At 43.8% G+C, this 14,290-nt stretch overlaps 1 long non-coding RNA gene across 1 annotated transcript in view; it reads left to right on the forward strand.

Annotated features, from left to right (window-relative positions):
* Window positions 1-12,358, forward strand: part of LOC113601427 (uncharacterized) — an 87,467-nt gene extending 75,109 nt beyond the window's left edge. Inside the window, exons 3-4 of the long non-coding RNA XR_008296109.1 lie at window positions 1,987-4,935; window positions 8,736-12,358. This is a non-coding gene — a long non-coding RNA (uncharacterized LOC113601427). The remainder of the gene's footprint in view (window positions 1-1,986; window positions 4,936-8,735) is intronic.
* The last annotated feature ends 1,932 nt before the right edge of the window (window positions 12,359-14,290 follow it).

Raw genomic sequence — 14,290 nt, forward strand, 5'->3', positions numbered from 1 at the left:
AAATCTGGAAATAAATCATGCACAGGGCCCTGGGGGAACTGTATTTGTTTTGCATGGTTCTAATACAGCACATCCAGCTAGAAAAGACAGCCGCTCCACACTTACCAGTTCTGAGAAAATAAATTGTTGCTTATTTTCAGCCTCTCTGCCCTAAGAGATTGCCCATTGCTGGTTTGGGATTTCCAAACAGCATGTCTTAAAAAGAACGTGCTCATTAAGCCCATTTTGGATTTGATCCTGGTGAATATCCATGCCGGTGGGGGCTGTGAAGAACCCCCTGAGATGAGTGTGCCACAGTCAGATACTGATTCACACCTAGGCAGGTGGAACTCCCTTGCCAGAGTTCACACAATGTGCCCAGAGCAGGCAGTCTGAATTTTCATTGTATTAGACTCACCCAAGAACCTGTTAAAATACATATTCCTGGGCTCGGATCCCAAAGATGCTGATTAAACAGGTCTGTGGCAGAGACCCAGGAATCTGCATCTTTGCAAACTCCTTAGGTGATTTTCCTGCACGTGCTCTTGTGACCACACTTTGTGCCAAGCCCAGCCAGCAAGCAGTGCAACATGGAGGCCAGAGCAGTGTTTTTTCTCATCCTGGGTATAACTTTTCTCTCCCTGCTGTTCTTGCTGACTCTCAGCCTTTGCCCTTAGGATCCTTCCTGCCTGGATTTATTCTGTCACTCTGTTGCCAGATCCCACTTGGCCAGCCCGACTCTGACCACTGACTCCTTCTGGAGAGCATGCGTCTGTGTGGCTTCAACCCCAGTGTGAGAGTGTGTGGCAGATGTCATGTTCACATGGGGTGGTGGTGTGCAGTGATAGTTAGGGCTTCAGCGATTTTTTTTTTTCCACGGTCCAGGGCTCCAAGGTTACTTTTTTCTAGTACTTTATTCCTTACCTGCCAGCCAAAGGTACCAGACATAGGCTCCTACGAACTCCCACCCAGGAGAAACCTAAAGGGGAGGGATCCCCATCATTATATTATAAGCATTTGCTTCAAGAAGGAAGGAAATATAATACTAAAATCTCCCAATTATCTGCATTAATGAAGAAAGCCATGGCACAGATAATCCAATTATTTTTTACTCTGATATTAATTGCATGGTTTCTTGACAGCGATATGCTTCCTAACTGTGCCTTGTTTTTACTGGTATATGGCTGATATTTCCTAAGCCATATGCCGGCTGATTGCATGGGGAGATGGGAGTGTGTGGGATGGCCGGGGGAAGTTAGTGTGAAATTTGATTTCAAATTTATTATCATAACCACATTTATGCGCAGTGTACAAGCTCTCAAGTCACAGGGCCCAGACGTTTGGACACAGAAAACCTTGGACAACAAATAATTGTAAAAGCGAGAACGTAGGTCAGTAGCTGCCTCTAGCTGTGTCCAGATCAACAGAAAAAGAAGCAAATGTGATACCAGGGTTGATACGGATGGCATCACCATTTCCGTACATTGTCAACATTTCCGGTCATGGGGTTTGGGGTATGATGGCTTCATATGGTCCCTTCCAACCTTGAAATTCCCTGAAACTAGAACTTCAAACCAATGGTCAGATGTGGGTCTAGAGATGAGGGTGACCCTTAATATAATCTCTATTAGCCCAGGAAACAGAACACAGGCACTAAAATTCCCTGCTGTCAGAATTTGGACTCATTTCCTTCAAGTTTTTAAACAGGAGAATCCAGCCAGTTGGTCAGCCAATTAATATGTACCCAGATGAACTCCCCAGGGCCCAGGTCCTTTCCTAGAAATGGGCTGGATAATTGGGTAATTAGATGGAGAGCTGCATTCACGTGAGCAGGGAACTTTTCTGCTTATGTATACACCGAAGCAATAATACCTTAGGAATCACTTAGGTTTCATGTTGGCTTCAGGTGTTTCCATGGCAGGTAAAGTAAGAACTGCTTGGCAGGTTACTTCCCCCTCCTCAGTACCTTTCCTTGATGTTGACACTGCCTTATTCTCCTGTTTATAGATGGAGAGAATCGCTGAAAGTTGGAGTGAGATGGGCATTCCAAGTGGGTTGACCTTGCCTGATACATCTGCAGTATATGTCTGAGACTGCCACCCTCAGCATTGCTTGGTGCTTTGGAAGCCATGGAAGCCACACCTGCCAGTGTGGGTTTTAGACTCTGGTTACAAGCACTTTTTTTTTTTTTTTTTTTAAGTATTTGTGATCCTAAAGGGTCTTCTTTGACTTCTTCCCAACTTGATGAAAAGGTTAGAAAATTATGACTGAATAGGGGAAAGCTAAGTTAGAAGCTAGTTCCCAGGAACCCTCACCCTAACTTTTCTGCTGCATGGATAGTTTCTCCTTCCTTTCTGAAGAGAGTGCCCAGAGGCTGTCTGTGCTTTGCTCTCCTCTTGGGAGTTGTCCCCATCAATCCCATAGGAGGGGTTGTTCACCCATCATGGCAGCCATGGAGGCACATGACTCAGTTCTCCTTGGAAGAGAACTTGCTGGGCTGTGGGGGTGGAGGGACTAGCTGACTGACAGCCTCTAGCTCCTGCACCTTTGGATCCACTGGATTTCTGGATTGCTCCCAATCAATGACAGAGAATTGTCGGGTTACTAACCCATTCCTCCTAAATGTGGAATTATCTAAGGGGAAGTTCTGACTCAGGGCCTTCCCATTGACTTGGCCAAGACTTACTTAGAACCCCACTGGGGTCAATAACTCTTCCAACTCAACTCTTCCTTCCGTGTCTTCTTTCATGGATGTCAGGCCTGCATCGAGTTTGGACTCTTCTGCATATTCTTGTTTCCCTTTTATTTTTTATGAGTGTTTACTCCAATAAATATCTTGTATATCTAATGCTGTGTGGGTGTCTGCTGCTTGAAAGACAGAGGAGACACCAGGAGTGTTCTGAGTAAGCTGGTATTAAGGTGGGTTTTGGAACTGGGCTGCCCACAACCTGGCTGACCAGAAAGACCTCATCCTGAGTGGTGTGTAGGGGACAGATACTCCCTGGCACAAGGTGGCAACTTAACTGTTGAAAATTTCATGTGTGGTTGCCCCTGGGAAAACATTCTGGTGAGGGAGAATGCCTTTGCCTGTGTGATGATTAAGACATCTGAAAGATATGTGGGGGAACATGGCTTACAAGATCAGTAGAATTTACTGGTTGCTACTAAGTTGTACTGGTGGGCTGCAGGGGAATACGAGGAAACCAAGTACAGTTAACATACAGACAAAAGCTAAGTGTGGGAGCCAGGGGGCCTTTCTGATAGTTTATAAAGAGGCTTTTATCTCATGCAGTGGAAGAGCAGACACAGTTGAGGAGCAAATTCAGAATCTGATAGGATTGCAAAGCCAAAGTGATGTTTGCATACTCAGCCAAGACAGATCTTATGGGATCAAGGCCCTGGTTGGGAAAACATAAGACCTTAAACACTGAGTCAAAGACATCTGGGTGGATGTTCTCAAGAATTTGATTCCTCAGGTCCCTCCTAACCCTCAGAGCTCTTGTAGATGCCCCCCACCCCCAGAGTAAAAGACAGCATTTTTGTAATTCAGAAAGATACCGTAGGGTTCTTTCCTCAGCAAGGTACCAAGTACCCCTGTCCCCCAACCCAGGAGCTATCGCATCTCTTATTCTGGCTGCCAGGCCAGTAATGAAGATTAAATTTCAGCATAATTCAGCTGAGGACATATAGGGTTTGATAAGGAAAAATAGAGATTATATCTCAAAGGAGCTGAGAGAATCAGCTAGCATGAACCACCAGGAGCCAGAGAGGTACCCCTGGAATTAGATTTTGAATATGCTTGATCAAAATGGTTGAACATAAGACTGGAGGTAAAATGACAGCTAGCCAATGAGGGTACTGATTAATACCTACAGTCGGAAGAAGGCATGAATGGAGGAGCAGTAGCAGAGAGCACTCCAATAAAAAGTCATCACCATTTGCTTTATTTCCTGGACCTGAGAAGATTGTCAGATCTGATCCCATTCACTAAAGAGGTGGCCAGATCCCTAGGCAAAATGAGACTGCAATGCCATGGCAAGTATATACCATGATGATTCCCCTACTCCTCTCCAAAAGGGGCCTATGCACACTGGGGAAATGAGTATACCCAAATATTTTGATGCTATCAGACACGGGTCTGAGTTGACATTGATGCCTAGAGAAGAGACCTGAAGTGTTATCGCAGCCTTCTGTTAGAGTTGGAGATCACAGAGCCAGGAAATAAAGTAAGTCCTGGCTAAAGCTTGGCTTCCAGTGTGTCCTCTAGGTAGTCATTGGATCCACCTAGTAGTCATGTCTCCAGTCCTTGAGTATATAATCAGAACTGATACACGTGGCATTTGGTGTAACCCAAACATCGGATCCTTGGCATATGGGTATGAGCTATTGAAGGCCAAGTGGAAGCCTCTGAAATTGCCCTCACTCTCCACCCTATCTCCAACTAAGATAGTAAATCAAAAGCAATACCATATTCTAACAGTGGATATTTGTGCCCATTAAAGACTTCAAAGATACAGGGTGGTGGTCCCCAATATATCTGTGTTTAATTTGCTAGTCTGGCCCCATTCTCAAGTTGGGTCCTTGAGAATGATTATTTTCTACTGCAGACTTTGCCAAGTAGTAGTCCTGATAAAAGCTATTGTGCCACATGTGATTTCATTGCTAGAACAGATTAATATACTTCAGGTATACGGTACATAGCCACTGATTGGTTACTAAAAAACGATTTTGTTCTCGGGATTTTTTTAACTCAGTCACTCTCTGCCACAACATAGCCTCTGGGGATCTGGACCATCTGGACATTCTGCAGAATGTTACATTGATCCATTATGTTGATGACATCATGTTGATTGGGCAAGATGAGCAAGAGGTTGCTATACGCTGGAGGCCTTGGGAAGATACGTACATTGCAGAGGGTGTGATATATGAAGAATCAGGGAGCTGCTACTCAGTGAAGTATGTAGGGGTCCAGGATATCCCTGCTAAAGAGGTCTCTTTGGCCCCTTCTGAAGATAGCACTTTCCATACTTGGGAATACTGTTCCAGCCCATATACCAGATGACACAGATGACTGCCAGTTTCCAATGGGGCTTTGAGTAGGAATGGGTTCTTCAGCAGCTCTAGCCTGCCTGACCATTTGCACCATACGATTCAACAGACTCTATGGTGTTGAAAGAGTCAGCGATAGGAAAATATATAGCATGGAATTAATGGCAAATCCCAGTGAGAAACAATAATGCAGGTCTCTGGGATTCTAGAGAAAGGCCATGCTATGTACAGCAAAATTAAGTCTTTTGAGAAAGCTCCTGGCATATTTTTGGGCATGTTTCTGATGGAAAGCTAAACCATGAGGCATTGCGTGACTATGTAGCTAGACTATCTATTGTGATCTAGGTTCTGTTGGAACTGCCAAGTCATGAAATCAGATAGGCTCAGAAGTAATTTGTTGTAAGATGGAAATGAGTGGAACCAGAAGCATAAGGAGGTTGCATGAGCAGGGAGCCCAGGCCCCTTTGTCACCTGTTGTGGTTGCATCAGTGCCACACATGTTGCCAAAGGAGTGCCTCATATGACCAGTTGAAGGAAGAGAGACAAAGTCCAAACTTGACTAATGAGTGGTATGTCAGCTTGCCAAAAACAAGTTATCCTGCCGTAGTCGTATTGAGGCTAGCAGAAGATGTGGTCAAAGAACTTTCTTTTTTTTTTTTTTCTTTTTTGAGAGAGAGAGAGAGAGAGAGAGAGAGAGAGTGAGCATAAGCAGGGGAAGGGGAGAGAGAGAGAACCTTAAGCAGACTCCATGCTCAGTTCAGAGCCCAACATGGGGCTTGATCCCACAACCCTGGGATCATGACCTGAGTCAGATGCTTAACCTATTGAGCCACCCAGGCGCCCAGGATTCAAAGAACTTTCTTACTGAGCACAATAGCAGTAGCCAGGGTATCAGTGTTCTGTTTTGTTTTTGTTAATTTTGTTTGTCTTGTTTTGTTTACAGCAGTTACCTGAGTTCCAATTCCTATAAGGTAGTGTAAAGAATGCTAAGTGACACTTGCACATATAGTAGGTTCCATTATAGGAGAGAAACTTTGAACTTATGAAACCCAAATCTTCTATAATGGATAATAAGTATGCCTGCTTTTTGCTCTGGAGGGAGACACTATCTCTGTTTTCTAAGGCCAATCACTATACAAACATCCTGGAGAAGATGATCTAGAAAAGAGGTAGTCAGTGCCTCTCCTTGCAAACATACAGAAATAAGAGATCCGTGAGAATTGTCTCTTGCATGGCTCAATATGGGACACAAGCTGAAAATGAATGACAGCTGTATTACAGCCATATTCACAGGGTAACCTTGAAAGACAAGAGCAAAGTAAAAGCTTCCCAATGGGCAGAGCAGTGAGCATTGTACCTGATCATCCATTTTGTGAGAGAGAGAATGAGGTGAGAATGTATGGTTGACCCTTGAACAATGCAGGGGTTAGGGGCACCAAACCCCAGTGCAATTGAAAATCTGCATATAACTTTTGACTCCCCCCAAACTTAACTTCTAATAGCCTGTTATTGATCAGAAACTTTATCAATTAACAGTTGATTAATACATATTTTATATGTTGTATGTATTTTATACTGTATCCTTACAATAAACTAAACTAAAGAAAAGAAGGTGTTATTAAGTAGATCATAAGGAAGAGAAAATACATTTATAGTCCTATACTGTATTAAAAAATATCTGCATGTAAGTAGACCTGAATAGTCCAAACTCATGTTGTTCAAGGATTAACTGTACAGAGATTCCTGGGCTAGCCAGGGCCTGGGAGTGAAAGAACTGGAAGATTGGTGAGGAGTCCTGGGGTAGAGGCATGTGTATGGACATAGGGGGTTGAGCATGAAGTGTCAAGATTGTTGTATCACACTTTAATACACACTAAAAAAGCATCCTCACAGAAAAGGTACAGAGTAACCACATAGACAAAATGACTTGGCCAGTTGATATTAGTTAGGCATTCTTTGTCATGAGCTGTCTCAGAACTGGCATAACGGACACATTAAAGGAATGGCCACAAGGACCGAGGTGGAGACCATGGATGGACCCAGCAGGACTGGCTTCCACTTAATGGGGCTGCCTTTGGAATGCCCAGCCTGTCAGCAGCAAAGATCAATATTGAGTCCCTGATGTGGCACTCCTCATGGAGACCACTGGGCCATGTGGTGACAAGTCACCTACATTGGGCCTCCCGATCTTTGAAGGATTAGCAGCTCTTCTTCACTGGGATAGAGACCTTTCTCAAAATGAGTTTGGCTTTCCTGCCCACAGAGCCTCAACCAGCACACTATCCAGGGGTTTGTAGTATGTTTGATCCATAGTCTCAGAATCCCTAACAACATAGCATCCAACAGAGGACCCATTTCACTTTGAAGAAAATAAGGGAGTGGACCCATGGGATCACTCATTGTATCAGACACCACATCATACAGAGTCTGCCAGTCCCAATGACTTACTGCCTCAATTTTGCTTCCTGTTCCCACCACTCTGAGCTCTGTGGGCTTAGTGTCCTGGTCCCCACAGGGCCACAGTCTTGCAAGGGGACACAGCAAGGCACATTCTATATGTGCTTGTTATGTGTGTCTATGGGACGTGTGAAAGATAATGTGTGTGTGTGGTAGTGGGTGTATGTGTTATGTGTGTGTTGTGTATGATCATGTGTGTGGTACATGGCATGTATCTGTATGTGTTGTGTGTGTATGTGGAGGGGGGCGTTTCTATGTGTGTATTGTGCGTGCTATGTATAGGTGCATACGTATATATGTACATAAATGTGTTGTGTGTGTGTGCATAAGTGCTACCATATGGGTGGTATGGATGATGTGTGTGTTCATGTTTGTTATATGGACGTGTGTGATATATGTGGGGTGTGGGAGGATTTCTATACCTGTGTGGTGTACATTTAAGGCATATGTATGTATTATGTGTGTATATTGTGTAGGAATGTGTTTTTCTGTGTGGTGTGGGTACATTGGTATGTTATGTGTAGGGTGTTTGTGTGGTGTGTGTATGTGTGTACCAGTGTGTACTGTGAGTGTGGTGTGCATGTGTGATACGTGGTACATGTTTGTGTTTATGTGCTGTACATGTTTATATCTATATAGTATGTATGTAATTATGGAGAATAGCACATATGTGTACCTGTGGGGGTATATGTGATGTAAGCAGGGGGTGTGGGTGATTTGTGTACATGTGTGGTGTCGAAGTCTATAGTGTGTGTCCAGCTGTGTGTTGTGTGTGGTGTAGTGCACGATTATAGTATGGGATTGGTGTGTATATACGTGAGTGATATGGATGGATATGTGTACACGTGCCGTGTGTGTGGCATGCTTGTGTGGTGTGTGTACGTGTGTGTATATAGGTGTGATGTGTGGGGCATGTGGTATATGGAAATGTGTGTTATAAATGGTGTGTGTATGTGTGTGCAGTCTGTATGTGATAGGTGTGTGTGTGATGTGTGTATGCATGTGTAGTATGTGCAGAGGGTATGTGTGCTGGGTGCGTGTGCACGGTGTGCCTGTGTATACATGTATTTAGTGCATGTGGTACGTGCATACATGTGTGATGCATGGTACGTATACGTATGTGGTCTGTACGTGGCCTGCATGTGTGTGTGGTGTGTGTAGAGTGCACATGTGGTGTGGGGGGGTGGTCTTCCTAACTGAGCAGTAAGCCCTTTGTGGGAATAGCCAGTGCCTCTTCTTCTCACTTCCAGAATGCCTCTTCACTCAGCCAGATCTTGAGAGCATCATTGTCCGACGAGAGGCCGTTTCCCAAGTAACTTGAAGGCTGCATGACTCCCGTAGTTGTCCTTAACAGCCCGGCTCCAGTACACCGCCTCCCGCATACATCACACCGCCCGGTGTTGGGCTGGAACTAACCAACCGTGATATTGGCAGTCACGCTCGCGTGCTCAAACCACCCATGTGCATGTGCTGGGAGGGGGCCGGCGCACAACTGCACGCAGCACCCAATCTGGGCTCCAAACGGCACTGCATTCTTAACGAGCAGGCTGGCTCATTAGAGGGAAATGTGGTCTATAATTCCATGTTACATCGCCTTTTGGCTCTGTTTTGTCTTTGCAGGCACCAGATCTCATCTATCGGAAGCTGCATATGGCTCATTAAAAGGACAGAGTTAGGGAGGGGCAACAGCAGGGCTCTCAGGCCAGATGCCATCATCCCCTCCCTCCCCCTTTTTTTCTTTTTCAGCCCTTCCAATGTTTTCCTTTCTTAGTTTAGCCTTCTCTCACCCACTCAGTAAAACCTATAGACCTGTAATAACTACCACTTATCAAGCACGCACTCTGTGCCAGGTACAATTGTACATGATCTCCGATCCTCAAGACAACCTAGAAAAGCATTCTAATCCCATGGTACAGGTAAGGGAACTGACTCTGGGAGGTTAAGGGGCCTCCCTGAGTGCAGGAGCAGGAGTGGGAAGCCAGATCTGTCTGGCTCTTACCACTGTGTCACTTAAACTCGGGGCTGTTCACATGGTACTTAGCACTTTGCATGGTCTTAGTCCAGCCAAGGGAAGAAGGTTCTTCCCTACCCAACCTTTATTACAAGGGAAATGCTGCGTTCCCATCTAAAGTTCTGAAATTTGGAAAAGCCCTATTTCCATATCATTTTTCTTGTTATCCCCATAAGCCAAACAACCAAAATTTAAATCTAGGGACACCCACAATATGCCCCAGCTTCTTACAACCCTGACCAAGAATGCAGTGACCAAGAGCTTTTTTTCGGCTGGCTCCAGCATTAGGCTGTCTCACCCTCTGCTGTCTGCTATAACAGTAAACCATGCCCTGCATCCAGTAAGTACATTGTTTCCATTTATTTCAGTTCAGTCACCTGGGATTTTCAAAGAGCTGTCTGTGACAGAGGTGTGCTCTGCCACAATTTTCCTCCTATCATCTAAATTGGCTCTCCTCTCCTTCGGCTCCTTAAGAAAAACCTGTTCCTGATTGCAAGGATGTGTCTGTTGCAGGCAGGCAGGAGATGAAATATAGCACAGTGGCTACGAACACAACTTTAGAGTAAGACCTTCAAGACAAGATGCCAATCCTGCTTGCCCCATATACAAACTTTGAGATGTGATGATTGGCTTTGATTCTGTAAGCCTCAGTTTCCTCAGCTGAGGTTCGAGGAAAATAATGTGTGCAGAGCTTTCAACACGATGTCTATCTAGCACACAGTGAGGGTTCAAGACATTAACTGTTATCATTAGTCTTCAGTTGGAATGAATAGAAGGCTATGTTAAATTTGCATGATTGTACTTTTACAGTAAGCCGTTAATGATGCATCCATTTAGTTTTCTACTCTGGAAGAGCATAGATTTGATTAATTACAACAAGAATTTAAAGTATTTCCATTATTCAGAAATAACCTACAGAGTCTAAGCTTGTCCCTTCCTTCCTCCCTTCTTTCCCAATCTTTTTTTTTTTTAAGAGAGAGAGAGAGAGAGAGAGAGAGAGGTAAATAACAATTATGTAGTCAGATTCACTAGCTCTTCCTCTCCTTGGTAACAGCCTAAGGCTTAACCTTGATTAAGCAACATCACATCTGATATAAGTTCTCTCCACCCTCAACCCAGCCTCTGCTCCCCTTGGGGAGCAGCCCTACGCTAGACTCCCCAGCCCTGCTTACAGCATCAGAACATTACCAAGGCTAAGCATCCTTAAAATATTCTTTTAAAATTAAATAGTTGTCTACCTACTTGAAGTTGGGCCATTTTATCTATTCTGCAGGACAGTCTTGCCCCTCAGAAAATGCATGAGCATGTTAAATCATTCTGGGGGTACCTGGATAGCTCAGTCAGGTAAGCGTCTGACTTCAGCTCAGGTCACGATCTCATGGTTCGTGAGTTTGAGCCCTACCTCAGGCTCTGTGCCGATAGCTCAGAGCCTGGAGCCTGCTTCGGATTCTGTCTCCCTCTGTGTCTGCCCCTTCCCCACTCACTCTCTCTCTCTCTTTCTCTCTCAAAAATAAATAAATAAACATTGAAAATTTTTTTTAAAAAAATAAAAAATTATTCTGAAATGCATTTTAGAAGGGTCCTGATCCAGACCACGCCTATGTATTTCCCAGGTGAATGGCCCTGAGATGTTTTGCTCGTGCCCTTCCTATGAGTGCAAGCAAAGCAAAATTTCTTGACAAAACAAGTTAGGAGTAATAGGTGGGATTTTTTTTTTTGACACTTCTTATGACTCAAAGCAAACCTAATTCTAGTTGTAGAGCAGGAAAAGAGAGGTGAGATTGATATCGAGGAAAATTGAACATTGATAAAGGAAGTTGCTTTCATTCAGTCTCTCAGGTTCTCTGTCTGTCTGTCTGTCTGTCTCTGTCTCTCTCTCACACACACAGCCCCTTAAAGGGTAACTATGTCCTGCAGATCATACTATGTTAATCTCAATGCAAACATAGCTGCACTGAAGGCATTAGGGCCTCTCATTTTCACTCACAAAGCTTCAGATTCCACTAAATTATTAAAACTGGACACAGACTTCCAATTTTGTGCCCACACCTACTCACGAATACCTCCTTATAATGGGTGAGGATATATTCAATGCTAAATTTCCTGCGAATTTTCACAGCATTCAGTCTTGAGACTGAGTTACTGTATCCTGTGTGTGTTGGTAAACCTTTCTTTGATTAAAAATGGGATAAATCATGGGGCACCTGGGTGGCTCAGCCCATTACATGTCTGACTCTTGGTTTCGGCTCAGATTATGGTTTGTGAGTTCAAGCCCCACATCGGGCTCTGTGCTGACAGCTTAGGGCCTGGAGCCTGCTTTGGATTCTGTGTCTCCCTCTCTCTCTGCCCCTCCTCTGCTCATGCTCTGTCTCTCTCTGTGTCAAAAATAAATGAACATAAAGAAAAAAAATGCAGGACTATCCCTATTTTTTAAAAAATGGGATAAATCAATGAGAGAGTCCTTTTACCCAAGGCCACCTTAACTTTCACACGAAGGTCATATATGCACTAATTGGGTGAAATATAAATCGTGTTTCTTTCCACATTCACTTTTAGATCCTGACCTATGTTGTGTCAAGAAATCATAGGCAGCCCAACCTGTGTCATCAAGGTTGGCTTGATTCACAGATGATTTCCTTAAATCATAGAATGATATTAAATGCAATTCCAAAATAGAGAAAGTTCAAAGGCACATTTTTTAAAAGCTTATAATGTTGTAGAAAAGGCAATGGGAACCTTAACTCCATTTGCTTTCCTATTTCATAGAGATTTTGAGGGCAGGAGAAGAATATAACTCCTACCGATAACACCTGTCATGTCCTCCCTGGGAAAGGTGATGTGGAAGAACTATCATTTTGATCAATTGAGCAGTTGGTGTCTTCTTGCTTTAGGATTTTTTGGTCTGGTTTCTAATTTCTATAAAGTTTAGAATTTCGACCTTCACTAAATGGGTAGATCCCATTTATATTTTTTCCTATTAAGTTTTCATTTTGAAGATTTTGAAGAAAACTGTACCAGGATAGTTCTCATTCAAGATGTCCATTTCTGAACTTAAAAATAAAATAGACATACTCACAGGGAAAGGAAACACACACACCTGCTTCCTGAACACTGGGTGCAGCTGGTGGGCATGAATAGAAGTCAGCTTCTTCCACCCTCCGCCTCCCATCTCCCAAAACACAGGTGCCCCCACATAGGGTTACCAGATAAAATATAGGATGCCCAATTAAATGTGAATTTTAGATAAACAGCAAATAACTTTTTAGTCTAAGCATGTCTCAGATATTGCATATACTTTTTCATTTGCTGAAGGTGGCCATTCTACCCCAAAAGCCTTTAAACAAATGCACCACAGTGGTCCCCGGGCATCACGGCTTAACAGACTGATCATCCCACAGAATCAAGAATGGGGAAGTATATAAATGTCATTAAATCAACCTCTCATTTTACAGATGATCAAACAGAGGTCAAAGAGATAAAAACCATTTTCTAAGAACTTACAGCTCCCTGCCTCTGTCTCCTAGGGCATTTCTGCTCTCTCCAAGGAGCATGCCTCCGTCCACCAATCCTCAAGGAGATGGGCTCTGACTTTAGGATTAGCACATGGGCAAATGCACCCTGTTTCTCCATGCTTCTGTCTGCCAAAGCAATAGAGACACAGCACAAGTAAATTCTGTCACCTTCCAGAGAAGGGAAATAGAACTGGCTACCTCCATCAGGTGGGGAGACAGGGCAGGAGGGGCAAATTACAAAGAACAAAGCACAGATTAACATCTCAATAAATTATCCTGCCACTTAGGCTTCACAGGTCAGGTTTTCTTAAAGTGGGGGCACACTCATGTTAGTAATCTGTGATTACTGTGGTTGGTTACAGAATCTTCCCCTGGAGACCTTTCCACATCATATAGAAAACCATTTGTCTTTGTTAGCCAAGTTGCAGCTCTACACAGAGACCCACTGGAGGATGAATTTAAATGACTCCCCCAGAACTCCTCTGAACCTTGGAATCTATGAAAATTTAAACAACTAATATTATAATGTTCAAACCTAAGACTAGAATAATTGCAAAAGTAGCTCAGTGTTATTATACAGCTCCAGTATTACTCAAGGCTTTACAGAATCAAGGAAAATCCCCCAAAAGGCCATGGGAAGGCCCTGGTTGCTGTCCTGCAACATCATAAGGAAGGCACAGTGCATTTGGTTGATGATGATTAAGGATGCTATTTATATGTATATAGGGCACTCAATTTCCTTACCATTTGCAAGGGATACATTTTAGAGAGCTCTCAAGACAAGAAAATGTACTGTTTAACACAGAACAGGGATAACTGAAGTCAGAGATGAGACCCCCAGTTTCCCAGAGACTCTCCAGTTGTTCAAGGGGCTTAATTTCCAACCCTTCCATTTCCCATTTGTCCTCCTTTTCCCTAAGTAAGCTGACTAAGGAGCAGGAGGAGTGTTTAAGTGAAGCTTCCCACAGTCCCCCTGCTCCAACTGGTCCTAAATTGGAGACATGGAGAAGCACCCCCCCACACCCCCACCTCCCACCCCAGCTAACTGGATAAGGGACTAACAGGGTGGAGGCAAGTTCTCTGGGACCCAGGGTGACAAAGACTGGGGCCGAAAAGCAGGAAATAGAACACTGCCTGTGGAAGCTTCCCATGTAACTCAAAATAGCCAACATTTGAAGCCATGAATATTGTAGTTGGAATTGTTTCACAAATTTGGGGGCTGCAAAAGACTTTAGAGCTTACTTAGTCTAACCTGTTTATTTAATCAGTGAAGAAATGAGGG

This window comes from Acinonyx jubatus, chromosome B1 (assembly GCF_027475565.1).
Source record: "Acinonyx jubatus isolate Ajub_Pintada_27869175 chromosome B1, VMU_Ajub_asm_v1.0, whole genome shotgun sequence".
Classification (NCBI taxonomy): Eukaryota; Metazoa; Chordata; class Mammalia; order Carnivora; family Felidae; genus Acinonyx; species Acinonyx jubatus.